The sequence below is a fragment of the Natrix helvetica genome, assembly GCF_964273705.1.
Source record: "Natrix helvetica genome assembly, chromosome: 1".
In the NCBI taxonomy this organism is placed as follows: domain Eukaryota; kingdom Metazoa; phylum Chordata; class Lepidosauria; order Squamata; family Natricidae; genus Natrix; species Natrix helvetica.
In genome coordinates, this window is record NC_138548.1 from 355,846,230 (window position 1) to 355,860,189 (window position 13,960).

The following is a 13,960-nucleotide window of genomic DNA, read 5'->3' on the forward strand; positions in this document are numbered from 1 at the left end:
CACCATTGTAGCTCTTAACGCATCCCAGTGTATTTAACTGGGCAAGAAATATAATATATACAGATATTATGACAGAAGATGGCAACATGAAAACAAAGGTGGAATTACAGCAGCAGGGTAGGAATCTGGAATGGTGGGAATATTTACAGATTAGAAATAGGCTTAAAAGCAATACGGAACGGTTTGGAATCTACACAAACCTCAGGAGCTAGATAAGATTTTGTTCGGCGGAGATAAGAAATTGTTGTCGAAGATCTATCAATTTTTGACCTGTCAAGGTGTTAAAGAAGAGATGGATAAAGGCCCTTTAATAGCATGGGAGAGAAATTTTGGCCATGAGATTGAAATGGGTAAATGGTGGGATCTATGGAGTAAGACTATTAAACTCACGATATCTACAGCGTTTATTTATTTATTTATTTATTTCTTAGCGCTTATAGACCGCCCCCTCTCCCGAAAGGGACTCGGGACGGTGTACAGTCCATATCAAAATACATCATAAATGACTATAAAATCTAAACAATTAAAATATTAAGTGGATAAATACATAAATAAGAGGAGGATAAAAAGATATACAGAACTGTACTGCTAAGTAAATAATTTAAAATGTACAGCATTTAAAACCCCAATATCCTATAAAATTAAGTTTAAAAGAGTAATCCCCCTAAAAAACCAGTAAGAAATATGTATGCCAGGAGGTAGACGTTAAAATTATGCCAGGCCAGCCAGTCGGAACAGGTGTGTCTTCAATTTCTGTCGGAAGGAGCGGAAGTCAGTGGTGGTTCTAATGTCGGGGGGGAGGTCATTCCAGAGGGTTGGGCCCATCACAGAGAAGGCCCTACTCCTTGGTGTGGCCCGTTGGCATTGCCTAGTGGACGGCACCAGGAGAAGCCCCTCCCTGTGAGAGCGAATTGGCCGCAGGGATATGTGTGGGAGGATGCGATCCCGCAGGTAGCTAGGCCCTATGCCATGGAGCGCTTTAAAGATGGTGGTCAGAACCTTGAAACGCACCCGAAAGACCACAGGTAGCCAGTGCAGCTCGCGCAGGAGTGGTGGTACGTGGGAGTACCTGGTACTCCCCATGACTGCCCGCGCGGCTGCGTTCTGGACTAGCTGCAGTCTTCGGGCGCGTCCCAGGGGAAGCCCCATGTAGAGAGCGTTACAGTAGTCCAGGCGAGACGTCACCAGTGCATGAGTGACCGTGCGTAGGGCATCCCGGTCCAGAAGGGGGCACAATTGGCGCACCAGGCGAACCTGGTGGAACGCCCCCCTTGCCACGGCTGCCACATGGTCGTCCATTGACCGCCGGGCATCTAGGAGGACGCCCAAATTGCGCGCCCATTCCACAGGGGGCAGTTGTTCGCCCCCTATGGCCAGCGTTGGAGTCAGCTGACTGAACCGAGGTGCCGGTAGCCACAGCCACTCAGTCTTGGAGGGATTGAGTTTGAGTCTGTTGTCCCCCATCCAGACCCCGACGGCTTCCAAACACCGGGACATCACTTCGACAGCCTCGCTGGGGTGGTTTAGGGTTGAAACGTACAGCTGAGTGTCATCAGCGTACAGATGGTATTCAACCCCAAAACCACGGATGATCTCCCCCAGTGGCTTCACATATGCGTTGAACAGGAGGGGCGACAGGACCGACCCCTGCGGGTATATATATAAGATGGCTTATAGATGGCACTTTCCCCCAACAAGGTTACCCAAAATGTTTCCCGGGTTATCCCCACTGTGCTGGAAATGTGGAAGAAGGGATGGCACATTCTATCACATTTGGTGGTCCTGTATTGAGGCCACAAAATACTGGAGAAAGATTCAAAATTGGCTAAGAGGTTACCGGGGCAAGTATGGAATGGAAACCCGAGACTTTTTTTACTAAGCATAAAACCAGAAAACATGAGTAAATCTATATGGCATTTGAGCCTACATATAATTGTGGCCGCAAGAATAACCTATGTGCAATTTTGGAAATCTACTACCTTACCATCGGAAGATGTTATAATTAAAAAGATTTATGAATGTGTAGAAATGGACAGAATGACGGGTTGGCTGAGGGACAAAGGAGAAACGGAACATTATCTTAGCTGGAACTTATGGTATATGTGGGCGACAAAGAGAACAACAGGGACTTAAAACTGGAAAAGTTAAATAGCAGCTGTTAACAATGGGTACTAAAAGTGAACGTGGCTATTGTAACAGATCCCTGAACTTTGTAACAAGAAGATGCTGGTTAGAAACTAAAAAAATGAGGAGGAAAAGAATGTGGGGCTGTGAATGACTGTCACCGGGGGGGGGGGGGGGTTTGCATGTTTAAAGTTGTATTTGTATGCCTTATTAAAAAGAAAATGTAAAACCAATAAAGATTACTATTTTAAAAAAAAGGAAAGTTCATGGTCTTGCCCCCACACCCACAAGTCCATCACATGGTCCAATCTTCCACTGTCACGCTGGCAGTTCCACCCATCCAGTTCCGGTCAGGCTCAGAGGTGCAGAGACAAAAGATGACCTTGGGCTTCTAGAAATGATTTTTTTTATTTTGACAACACATTCTACTCCTTACTATTCCCCCTCCCAATTCCCCACTAATGAAACAGCATAGCAAAATAAGAGTGTGGCAGGCCAAAGATCCTAAAAGGAACTGGCTGCGGGCCTGGCGCCGATTTTGATTGAATGGATATTTGAACATGGATCTTAGTAGAGTGTCATATGAATCATCAATAATGTAAGTGATTATTCTTGGATTGGAGCATGTTTCTTTTTTCATTGTAATATATACGTTCTTTTTTTTTCTTTTTTTCATATCATTAAACATTTTATAAACAATTAAAGTTACACTTTTCTTTGAATCTTACAGACAAACAGGATGGCAATAAGAGCACTCTGGACAACTATAAACAACGAGCAACGTTGAAAAGGGAAGAAAATCAAGCCAGAAATCAAAATATTTTCCATTTCCTGCAGAAAACCATACAATGATCCTCCTCCTCCTCCAGCAACTGTTAGATAAAAGAGAGAATATCAAGAAAGAATAAGCAGATTATGCAGAACTGAAGGATACATTGCATGAAAAGTCAAGGGACATTATTTTTCATTCAGCAAAAGAGGGAAACATCTGGAAGTTTGTTGGGAGGAAAAGGTCAATAGTAAAGACTCGTAGAACAGACAGGAATGCAGGCCACTCCTTGTGAGGAAGAAGACGGCTTGAATGAAAGCACCCTTAAACAAAGCATTGTCCATCTTTTTGACCTCAAGAATATCAGCTGTGGAAAAGCTCCATAGATTTGCCTATTGTGGAAAAAACACAGATTGCAAATCACAGCTGATTATACACAAGAGGAGCCAGAAAGGAGAAAAGCCATACAAATTACCTGAATGTGGCAAAAGCTTTGGTCACCACAGCTCCCTTATAGTTCATGGAAGCACCTCCACACAAGAGGGAAGCCACAAAAGTGCTCCCAATGTGGTAAATGCTTTAGTGAGCATGACAACATGGTGCTGTATCAGGTAATTCACAGGAGGGAGAAAACATGACTGTGCAGATTGTGTGAAAGCTTCAATAGAAATTCCCAGGTCATGAGACACTAAAGTATGCACACAAAGGAATAAAACCATTCGAACATCCTTTCTGTTGGAAAACTTTCAGTGAATTCCTTCCTGGTGAAGTACCCAAGGACTCACACAGAAGTGAACCCATTTGAATGTCCTGATTATGGGAAAGTCATAATTCCAGCCTGGTGATACACCAGAAGACTCGCATAGGAGAGAAATGCTTTGAATGTCCTGATTGTTGGAAATCTTTCGGTTATGATTCAAATGAGGATACACCAGAGGAATCAGAAAGGAGAAAAAACCATTAAATGTCTTGACTGGGAGAAGTTTAAGTAATGATTCCCATCTGGTAATACATCACAGGATTCACTCCATGGAGAAACGTTTTGAGTGTCGAGATTGTGGGAAACGTTTCATTAGAAATTCCCATCTCCTGAGACACAAGATCACACACACAGGAGATAATCCCTTTGAATATCGTGATGGTGGGAAAAGTTTTAGTCTGAGTTCCAGACCGGTGAAACACCAGAGGACTCACACAGGAGAGAAACCCTTTGAATGTCCTATCTGTGGGAAAAACTTTCGTGCTAATTCCAATCTGGTGACACACCAGAGAACTCATACAGGAGAGAAACCCTTTGAATGTCCTATCTGTGGGAAAGACTTTAGTGATCATTCCAATCTGGTGACACATCAGAGGACTCACACGGGAGATAAACCATTTGAATGTCCTGACTGTGGGAAACGGTACAGTCAGAATTCCCGCCTGGTGATACACCAGAGGACTCATACAGGAGAGAAACCCTTTGAATGTCCTATCTGTGGGAAAAGCTGTAGTGATAATTCCAATCTGGTGACACATCAGAGGACTCACACAGGAGATAAACCATTTGAATGTCCTGACTGTGGGAAACGGTACAGTCAGAATTCCCACCTGGTGATACACCAGAGAACTCACACAGGAGAAAAACCCTTTGAATGTCCTATGTGTGGGAAATGTTTTAGTAATAGTTCTAGCCTGGTGACACACCAGAGGACTCACACAGGAGAGAAACCCTTTGAATGTCCTGACTGTGGGAGATGTTTTAGTCGTAATTTCCACCTGGTGATACACCGGAGGACTCACACAGGAGAGAAACCCTTTGAATGTCCTATCTGTGGGAAAAGCTATCGGGATAAATCCAGCCTGGTGACACACCACAGGACTCACACAAGGGAGAAACCCTTTGAATGTCCTATCTGTGGGAAAAGCTTTAGTGATCATTCCAGGCTGGTGAAACACCAGAAGACACACACAGGAGATAAACCCTTTGAATGTTCTGATTGTGGGAAAAGTTTTAGTCTGAGTTCTAGCCTGGTGAAACACCAGAGGACTCACACAGGAGAGAAACCATTTGAATGTCCTATCTGTAGGAAAGGTTTTTGTGATAATTCCAGCCTGGTGAAACACCAGAGGACTCACATAGGAGAGAAACCCTTTGAATGTCCTATCTGTGGGAAAAACTTTAGCGCTAATTCCAATCTAGTGACACACCAGAGGACTCACACAGGGGAGAAACCATTTGAATGTCCTATCTGTGGGAAAAGCTTCAGTGATAATTCCAATCTGGTGACACACCACAGGACTCACACAGGAGAGAAACCCTTTGAATGTCCTGACTGTGGGAAACGTTACAGTCAGAATTCCCACCTGGTGATACACCAGAGGACTCACACAGGAGAGAAACCCTTTGAATGTCCTATCTGTGGGAAAAGCTGTAGTGATAATTCTAATCTGGTGACACACCAGAGGACTCACACAGGAGAGAAACCCTTTGAGTGTCCTGACTGTGGAAAACGGTACAGTCAGAATTCCCACCTGGTGATACACCAGAGGACTCACACAGGAGAGAAACCCTTTGAATGTCCTATTTGTTGGAAACGTTTTAGTAATAATTCTAGCCTGGTGACACACCAGAGGATTCACACGGGAGAGAAACCTTTTGAATGTCCTGACTGTGGGAGATGTTTCAGTCGTAATTCCCACCTGATGATACACCGGAGGACTCACACAGGAGAGAAACCCTTTGAATGTCCTATCTGTGGGAAAAGCTATAGTGATAATTCCAGCCTGGTGACACACCACAGGATTCACACAGGAGAGAAACCCTTTGAATGTTCTGACTGTGGGAAAAGTTACTTTAAGAATTCCAGCCTGGTGAGACACCAGAGGACTCACACAGGAGAGAAACCCTTTGAATGTCCTATCTGTGGGAAAAGCTTTAGTGATAATTCCAGCCTGGTGACACACCACAGGATTCACACAGGAGAGAAACCCTTTGAATGTCCTGACTGTGGGAAAAGTTTCATTAAGAATTCCAGCCTGGTGAGACACCAGAGGACTCACAGGAGAGAAACCCTTTGAATGCCCTATCTGTAGGAAAGTTTTTTGTGATAATTCCCACCTAGTGATACACCAGAGGACTCACACCATGGAGAAATCTTTGAAATGTCCAATTTGTGGACATTACTAAAAGCATAAATCATCCTTTATTGCATACCAGGTAATCCATATGAGGAAAAGTAGCTGAGTTAGAGAATGCTTCAATTTCAATTGTGTTCTCCCATTGAAAGTAGGTGAGAAATGGATTGTTTGAATTTTGGCCTGATTCATTTTGCTCAAACATTTTTCAGGATTAAATTTGTAGGTGCTGAGAGAAGAAAAATGGCTAATGGCTAACTAAGTAGTTTCTGGTTATCAGTAGAAGCTTCTGTATATTTCCTTTTGCAGAAGTAGTGAAATTCCTCAAAAAGGAATTTTAGGTGGTGCTTTATATGTCGATTATGGAATTCCTACATGTGGTGTTTCAGTGTTCTACCTTGGTTTTGAGCTCCAGAATTCCCAAGCCAACACAAAAGTAGCCCTCAAATTATTATGGGCCTTGAATTACAGTTGCGTGTTGCAATGGCTGTTAAGTGAAATTGCTTTTTTTCAGAGTGTAAGATGCACACACACCCTATAGAGGTTGAAAATTTGGGGGCATCTTATACAGGTGAAACTCGAAAAATTAAATTATCGTGCAAAAGTTCATTTATTTCAGTAATGCAACTTAAAAGGTGAAACTAATATATGAGACTCATTACATGCAAAGCAAAATAGTTCAAACCGTGATTTGTCATAATTGTGATGATTATGGCATACAGCTCATGAAAACCCCAAATCCACCATCTCAGAAAATTAGAATATTACATGCAATGAATAAAACAAGGATTGTACATAGAACAATATCAGACCTCTGAAAAGTATAAGCATGCATATGTACTCAGTACTCGGTTTGGGCCCCTTTTGCAGCAATTACTGCCTCAATGCGGCGTGGCATGGAAGCTATCAGCCTGTGGCACTGCTGAGGTGTTATGGAAGACCAGGATGCTTCAATAGCGGCATTCAGCTCTTCTGCATTGTTTGGTCTCATGTCTCTCATCTTTTTCTTGGCAATGCCCTATAGATTCTCTATGGGGTTCAGGTCAGGCGAGTTTGCTGGCCAATCAAGCACAGTAATCCAACAGTCATTGAACCAGGTTTTGGTGCTTTTGGCAGTGTGGGCAGCTGGAAAATGAAGTCAGCATCCCCATAAATCTCGTCTGCAGAAAGAAGCATGAAGTGCTCCAAAATCTCCTGGTAGACTGCTGCGTTGACCCTGGTCTTAATGAAGCATAGTGGTCCAAAGTCCTGTTGCTCAGTGGTCCAAAGTCCTCTTTTCTGATGAGAGCAACTTTTGCATCTCATTTGGAAACCAAGAACCCAGAGTATGGAGGAAAAATGGAGAGGCCAATCAAGCACAGTAATCCCATGTTCATTGAAACAGTTTTTGGTGCTTTTGGCAAACGTTGCTCTCTCCCGGAGGCTCCACATAAGCCAAGAGGCAGGCCCGAAAGGCCCAGGTGAAGATTTTTGCAGCTTTCTGCCTTGCAGAAGCAGAGATGGGCAGGAGGCTGAAGAGCACACAGCACCCCAGCGCAACGGTTCCCCGAGGGCCACCTGCCTGCCCTCCACTCCAACTTCGGGCCCTGCATATAGCCCACGACCAGGCAATGCTCTGCTTCTGGGCTAGTTCAGCTGGCTGTCTTCTGCACGATTCCCTTGCAGGCCAGAGTGGCTTCAGGAATCACCCAGGAAGGACTCCAAAGTCACAGTCTCCTGCATGCTTCCCTACCACCCCACAAACATCTGTCTACCCACCACCAGTATCACCCTTCCCCCAGCTCACCCTACTCCACCCACCCTCCGGCCCACGCCTTTCATCCTTACCTTTGCGAGCAGCGATGAGCAGAGGTACGCATATGTGAGGCTAGTTTCTGCAAAGTATATATAAGGCTGACGGCTGGAGGAGGGACGCAGAGGGTGGCAGGAAAACCCAGCCATGCAAGGAGTGGCTGGAAGATGAGGGGCGGGACTTAATCCCACCACTAAATGGGCTGGATGCAATGGGTTGGTGGGGCGTATCCATCCCGCAGGCCCTAGTTTGAGGATCCCTGACATAAAGTTTCCTCTGGCTGGTTCTTGCACTGTGGCACTAAGGCCCAAGTAGTCAGACCTCACTGTCAATTCCATGGGGAGGAGGCATGCTGCCTCAGTCAATTTCCTCACTGAATTTCCTCACTGAAGAGATAGCAGAAAAGAGATTTCCAAACACCAAATTCTGACTGTGACTCACAACGATGCGGCCCATTAAAGCGGAATATGTTGCACTGGTTATCCACTGCATCAATAGGAGTCCCAGGGCTCATTGTTCTCAACTTCAAAAATATTCATAGCCTGGCTTGTACACTGGCTAATCATAAATCCTGGATGCAATAAACTAAGGCAGGTTCAGGAAGCAATCATTGGAAATGGGCAGCCTTTATCTACTAAGGCACAATCATGGCTGCAAAGAATGTTGGTATATGTGCTTCCTTCAAACCTGACTGAAAGCTCACAGAAAGTGACATCAGATATCTAAGAAGAACTTGCACAGAAAACTGCATACTATAAATTTATTTTCTACTTAACATGACTTCTTCCCTGGCTGCTGGACCTTCCTGGGTGGAAAACTCTGCTTTTGGAGGGCAAGGTCATAATCATCATGAGAGTCCTCTGCTGCCTCCATCACTGTACTTTCCCTTGTCCCAGTGGCCTGCAAAATCACCTCCCATTTCAATAGACCCCAAGTAAGGATGCCAGGCAAGCATCCCTCGTGATGTTGCAGGTATACAGAAAGTACAGAGACCATTCTAATAGTGCGTAGGTTGGGCAATATATGTAAGTACATATAGCCCAAAAGGGGGGAATTGTGGGAATCCCCCCCCCCAGATAGAAATATTTTAGGGGATATTAAAAGAGGTAGAATATTATATTTCTTCAAATAAGAAATGGAGAAACATGTTCTTAGAGGCAGAAAGCAGAACTCAGTCTTTCCTAATAGCCTACAGAAGATGCTCATTAAGAAATCCTGGGCCAGGCTATCCACAAACAAAATATGTTCACCTCCAGGTGATGGGATTAAGGACAGGACATCACCTTCACCCCAGTCATTGAAAAAGGGGAAACAATGCAGTTCCATTAAGGAAGGAATGCTAAAGGCAATAGATAACAGGATAAAATCAATTATGTCTGACAGGATTGGAAGTGCTAATTAAGACGCACCATGAGCCTTTGCGAAGCAAGTAGAAATAATCAAATAATAAAAGCACACAAAGCAAGTCTCAAAAATACAAAATACTGTAAACTGTATAAAAATCCTTGCACTCATCAAGCTAATATGTCAGCTGTCCCAGAACTGCATGCTGTGGTTCTGCTCCTCAATAAACGGACCTTCTTTCCTAAGCAACTAGCCTCCATTTTATTTCCAGAGCTTCTCTCCAGGCTTGGAACTGAACCAGGTGGATTTTTCTTCCAACTTCTTGGTGTGATTTTTTCTTCTTGGAGGTGCCTGCTTGTTACCCCGGTGGTAGCAGCCCCAAGCTGCTGACAAATTTGTTGTAACAGCCTTGGTATTGGAGAGGTGAGGAAAGAAATTATTTGGTGGAAAATGTTTTATTTGTAAAAAAAAGCATTGTGCTGCTCTTTAAATAGATATGACTGTTTGAACCTTAATGCCACAGAGCAAAAATTAACCTAGGAGAGCTTTGTGTGGAGGTAGGTGAAGGGGATAACCTCAGTCTAATTCTGAATGGTGTGTCTCTGAATGTGTATATCACAGCAGGTAGGTAGGCTGTCTGGGGGACATTTACCCTGTAAAATACAGCATTCTACCCAGGAAGTGTTTTATATGCCATCTTGAGTTCCTGAATGAAAAGGAAATCAATAAAGGTTTGGGGTTATTTTATTCCAGATTCCTCCATACAACAGATGCCAGAACCAAAAGCCATTATCCTCACCATCCATACCTTATTAAATCTGCATTAAAAATACCATTGCAGTGTTGCAGGAAATTAAGTGACTCAGATATCGGAATCAAAAGAAGTTGCTTTATTGGTACCAATGGTTCAGAGCAAGTTAAGGCAAAACAGCCATTTGACATCTGAACAACAACTTAAGGAAAAGACAGCCTTTATATATTTTTCAAAAGCAGCAGAACACGTGAATATAACATGCTAGTGCTGATGTGTTTGTAGTTTCTGTTACTACATTTCTTGCTAAACTTATTCCAGTAAGTTCTTGTGGCTAGCTTGTCCTTCTTGAGCCATATGTGTGAAATGTAGCTGAACCTGCGGTTTTGGTTTTTAACATTTCCTGTTTTTTTAAACGTCTCAAAAGCAGATCTTTATTTCTTCTTTCTGCCATATCTTACTTTTATATTTTAATGTACTTTATATCCTGTCTTATCAGGGTGTCTTTCTAAAAAAAAGGTTAGCCTGGTGATCAGTTAGCCATGTTGTTTGATGAGTTATTCTATTTTTGCCATTCTTTTTTTTATTTGGGGGGGGGGCATTTATTCTGTCATATATAGGCAATCAGACTGTCTTTCTTAGGCTCAATTTTCTAGGCCCTGATAAAGCAGAATAAAATGTGAATTAAAATATAAGAATGAGACGTAGCAAAAGGGAGAGATAAAAAGCTTGCTTGTAACAAGACAGGAAAATGTCATCAGCTTTCAACCACAGAAGTCCAGCAAATGCCCTTATGTCAAAAGCCCAAAACCACAAGTTTCAGCTAAATTTCGCATAAAGACACATAGTCAGTACCTATGGCCCAAGACAAAAGGAGAAGTAAGACCCTATCTACCAATAAACTTCTCCTTGCATCCCAAGACGTCTAAGTGTCATTTTCTGCAACACTGCTGCATATATTTCTCTGTGTGACCTAAGGGGAGACTTCAGTGCAAACAAAATTACAGAATTTACACCTGGCATTCAGCAGATATAAAATTTCCTCCTCCAAGAATGAAGCTTGGTGGTTGATGCTCTTGGATGCAGCCCTGGCCAGCAGGAGTGAAGCTCCTTCCCCTGGAGGGTCTGGCCTGATGCTGCTGCCATGCCCTAAAATCCTGGGAGCCTCACAGTCATAAAGTTTTGGCATGTAGAGAGGTTTTGGTCTCCACTGAGAATCACCCCTAAGAAAGCTGATTGTGTAATTCTGTAAAACCTTCATGAACGTTTAGGGCTGGGCACATAGCTAATCTTCACAAGGTTAAGTAACATCACATTTCACTATTTCACTAGGCTCAGCTGCAAAGTCGGTTGTTAGAAGTCAAAAACGACTTGATAGCATTTAATCAGTTTGCAAACGCCTCAGTTAGAAACTGGACAAGGATGTTTTTTTAAATGCCTCCTATCTGGAGATGGTGGTCAAACAGACAACACCTGTGCCTAGAAAGAGGATAATACCTGTGGTTGAGCTTAAAGGAGTTAAGACCATCGAGTACTCTGTTGCTAGAAAGATTGGAAAGCGACGGGAAGAGTAGAAGAAAGAGTCCAGTTGCCTTTTGAAAAAAAGCACCTTTGGTGACAGCTAAACTTCCTCTTCCGGGTCGCTCATGGGAGGAAGGTGGTGTGCAGAGCGGCTTTTGTGCTCTTCCCATGGTCGAAGCAGCAGCTGGAAGGTGAGTTGAGGGCGGGTGGGAGGAGAGTCCTGGAAGCAGAGAAGCAACTGGGCTGAAGCATCTCAGCTGCTGCTGCTGCAGGTTCCTTCCCTCCCCGAATTTAAGCCCACTGGTGCTGCAGGCTGTGAAACTGGTGGCTGCAATTTTCCTTCTGGTGAATAGATTTAAAATGCTTCTTTTAAGCTAAGGTTGATTCTCCAGAGGTGGTAGGTGCTCCATCACTAGAGGAGTATAACAGAGGAATATAATTTGAAGGATCCTTGGAGGTCTTCTATTCCAACGCCCTGATCAAGCAGGAGACCCCATATCATTTCAGACAAATGGCTGTCCTGTCTCTATTTAAAAGCTTAAGCATCTTAGCTACTACATATTCTCTCCCCAGATTTTATTCCACTGGTGATGCATGCCTTTACATTTCCGTTGTTGGGAAACTTAAAAAGCCTCCTTCATGTTAGGCTTGACTCCTTGCAATTTTATGGACATGTTCTTTTCTTGGCAACAATTTGGAACTGACCTGCCACTGCTGCAGGACTTTTGTTTTTACTTCCATATCTAGCAAACAAATACAGGTTTTCCTGATGGTGTGCCATCCATAGATTAACCTGGCACAACTGTGCTTAAGCCAGAGATTTTTTTAAATGGTATTGGCCCCTTTTGGGATGTTTGGTTTTATAGGTAATCCTCACCAGTTGCCATTCAGTCTTCAAAGTTTCAGTGGTGCTGAATAAAAGACTTTAAAATGTTCCTCAAAGTTATGGCTATCCCTGTCATGTGGGGATGGCACTGGCTTGCATTCAAGATGGTTGTGGTGTCCCACGGTCATTTGGAACATACACAACTGACTCATAACAAACAAAATCAATTGGAAATTGAAAGGAAGTTGCAGTCACGTTACATTGCACAGAGGAGACCACAGTGAGTCACTTAATGGCCACAGCCAGGGTTTCGCAAGTAGGCATAGGTAAGTGATGTCATTCTTAATGACCATGCCATTTAGGAATGGACTTGCCCGTGCCAATGGCTTTCAGTAAGTGAGGACTACCTGAATTGGGATGTCATCAGCATGATTGTAGACAGTATTTCTCACCTCTTTCTTATTTGGAGTAGTGAACTTCCATGGGTCCTTTAAATCTCACCATAGATCTTGGGATCATTTCATCAATTAAACCCCCCACTCCCATCCTTCTAAGGTCAAAAATGTGTACCCACATATATGCGAATATGCATAATTTGTCCCCAGACTTCCAGGTATATTTGATGATAACTCTTTGCAATTCCCTAAATTAATGGATTGACCCAAGTCAACAAATAAATTTCAGAACTGAATGGATATTTGAAATACAATACAATACAATACAATACAATAATACAATACAATACAATACAATACAATACAATACAATACAATAGCAGAGTTGGAAGGGACCTTGGAGGTCTTCTAGTCCAACCCCTTGCCTAGGCAGGAAACCCTATACTGTTTCAGACAAATGGCTATCCAACATCTTCTTAAAGACTTCCAGTGTTGGGGCATTCACAACTTCTGGAGGCAAGCTGTTCCACTGATTAATTGTTCTAACTGTCAGGAAATTTCTCCTCAGTTCTAAGTTGCTTCTCTCCTTGATTAGTTTCCACCCATTGCTTCTTGTTCTACCCTCAGGTGCCTTGGAAAATAGTTTGACTCCCTCTTCTTTGTGCCAACCCCTGGGATATTGGAACACTGCTATCATGTCTCCCCTAGTCCTTCTTTCTATTAAACTAGACATACCTAGTTCCTGCAACCGTTCTTCATATGTTTTAGTCTCCAGTCCCCTAATCATCTTTGTTGTTCTTCTCTGCACTCTTTCCAAGAGTCTCCACATCTTTTCTACATCATGGCGACTAAAACTGAATGCAGTATTCCAAGTGTGGCCTTACCAAGGCATTATAAAGTGGTATTAACACTTCAAGTGATCTTGATTCTACCCCTCTGTTGATGCAGCCTAGAACTGTGTTGGCTTTTTTGGCAGCTGCTGCACACTGCTGGCTCCTATTTAAATGGTTGTCCACTAGGACTCCAAGATCCCTCTCACAGTTACTACTATTGAGCAAGGTAGCACCTATACTGTACCTGTGCACGTGTATATTGAAAATGTAAATAATTAATGTAAGTGGTTAAGTTAGCATGTTGGTAACTTTACTTTACTTTAAGAAGATGTTGGATAGCTATTTGTCTGAAACGGTATAGGGTTTCCTGCCTAGGCAGGGGGTTGGACTAGAAGACCTCCAAGGTCCCTTCCAACTCTACTATTGTATTGTATTGTATACTTTTTATTCTAATGTATGCCTTTGGATCTGTTTTTTTTTTTTAATGT

The 13,960-nt window shown here is 43.1% G+C and overlaps 2 protein-coding genes across 4 annotated transcripts in view; both read left to right on the forward strand.

The window, feature by feature from the left end:
• The window catches only part of LOC309384268 (uncharacterized protein), a 160,375-nt gene that overhangs the window by 32,090 nt on the left and 114,325 nt on the right, over nt 1-13,960 (forward strand). Inside the window, exon 1 of one of the 3 annotated variants that reach the window (XM_081937560.1) lies at nt 11,555-11,609. The exons of the other annotated variants lie outside the window; for them this stretch is intronic. The gene's annotated coding sequence lies outside the window, so the exon portion shown is untranslated. Of the gene's footprint in view, nt 1-11,554; nt 11,610-13,960 lie in introns of those variants that run through there. 3 annotated transcript variants of the gene reach the window in all.
• LOC309384248 (uncharacterized protein) overlaps nt 1-13,960 on the forward strand; it is a 149,508-nt gene that overhangs the window by 10,715 nt on the left and 124,833 nt on the right. The gene's annotated exons all lie outside the window — the stretch shown is intronic.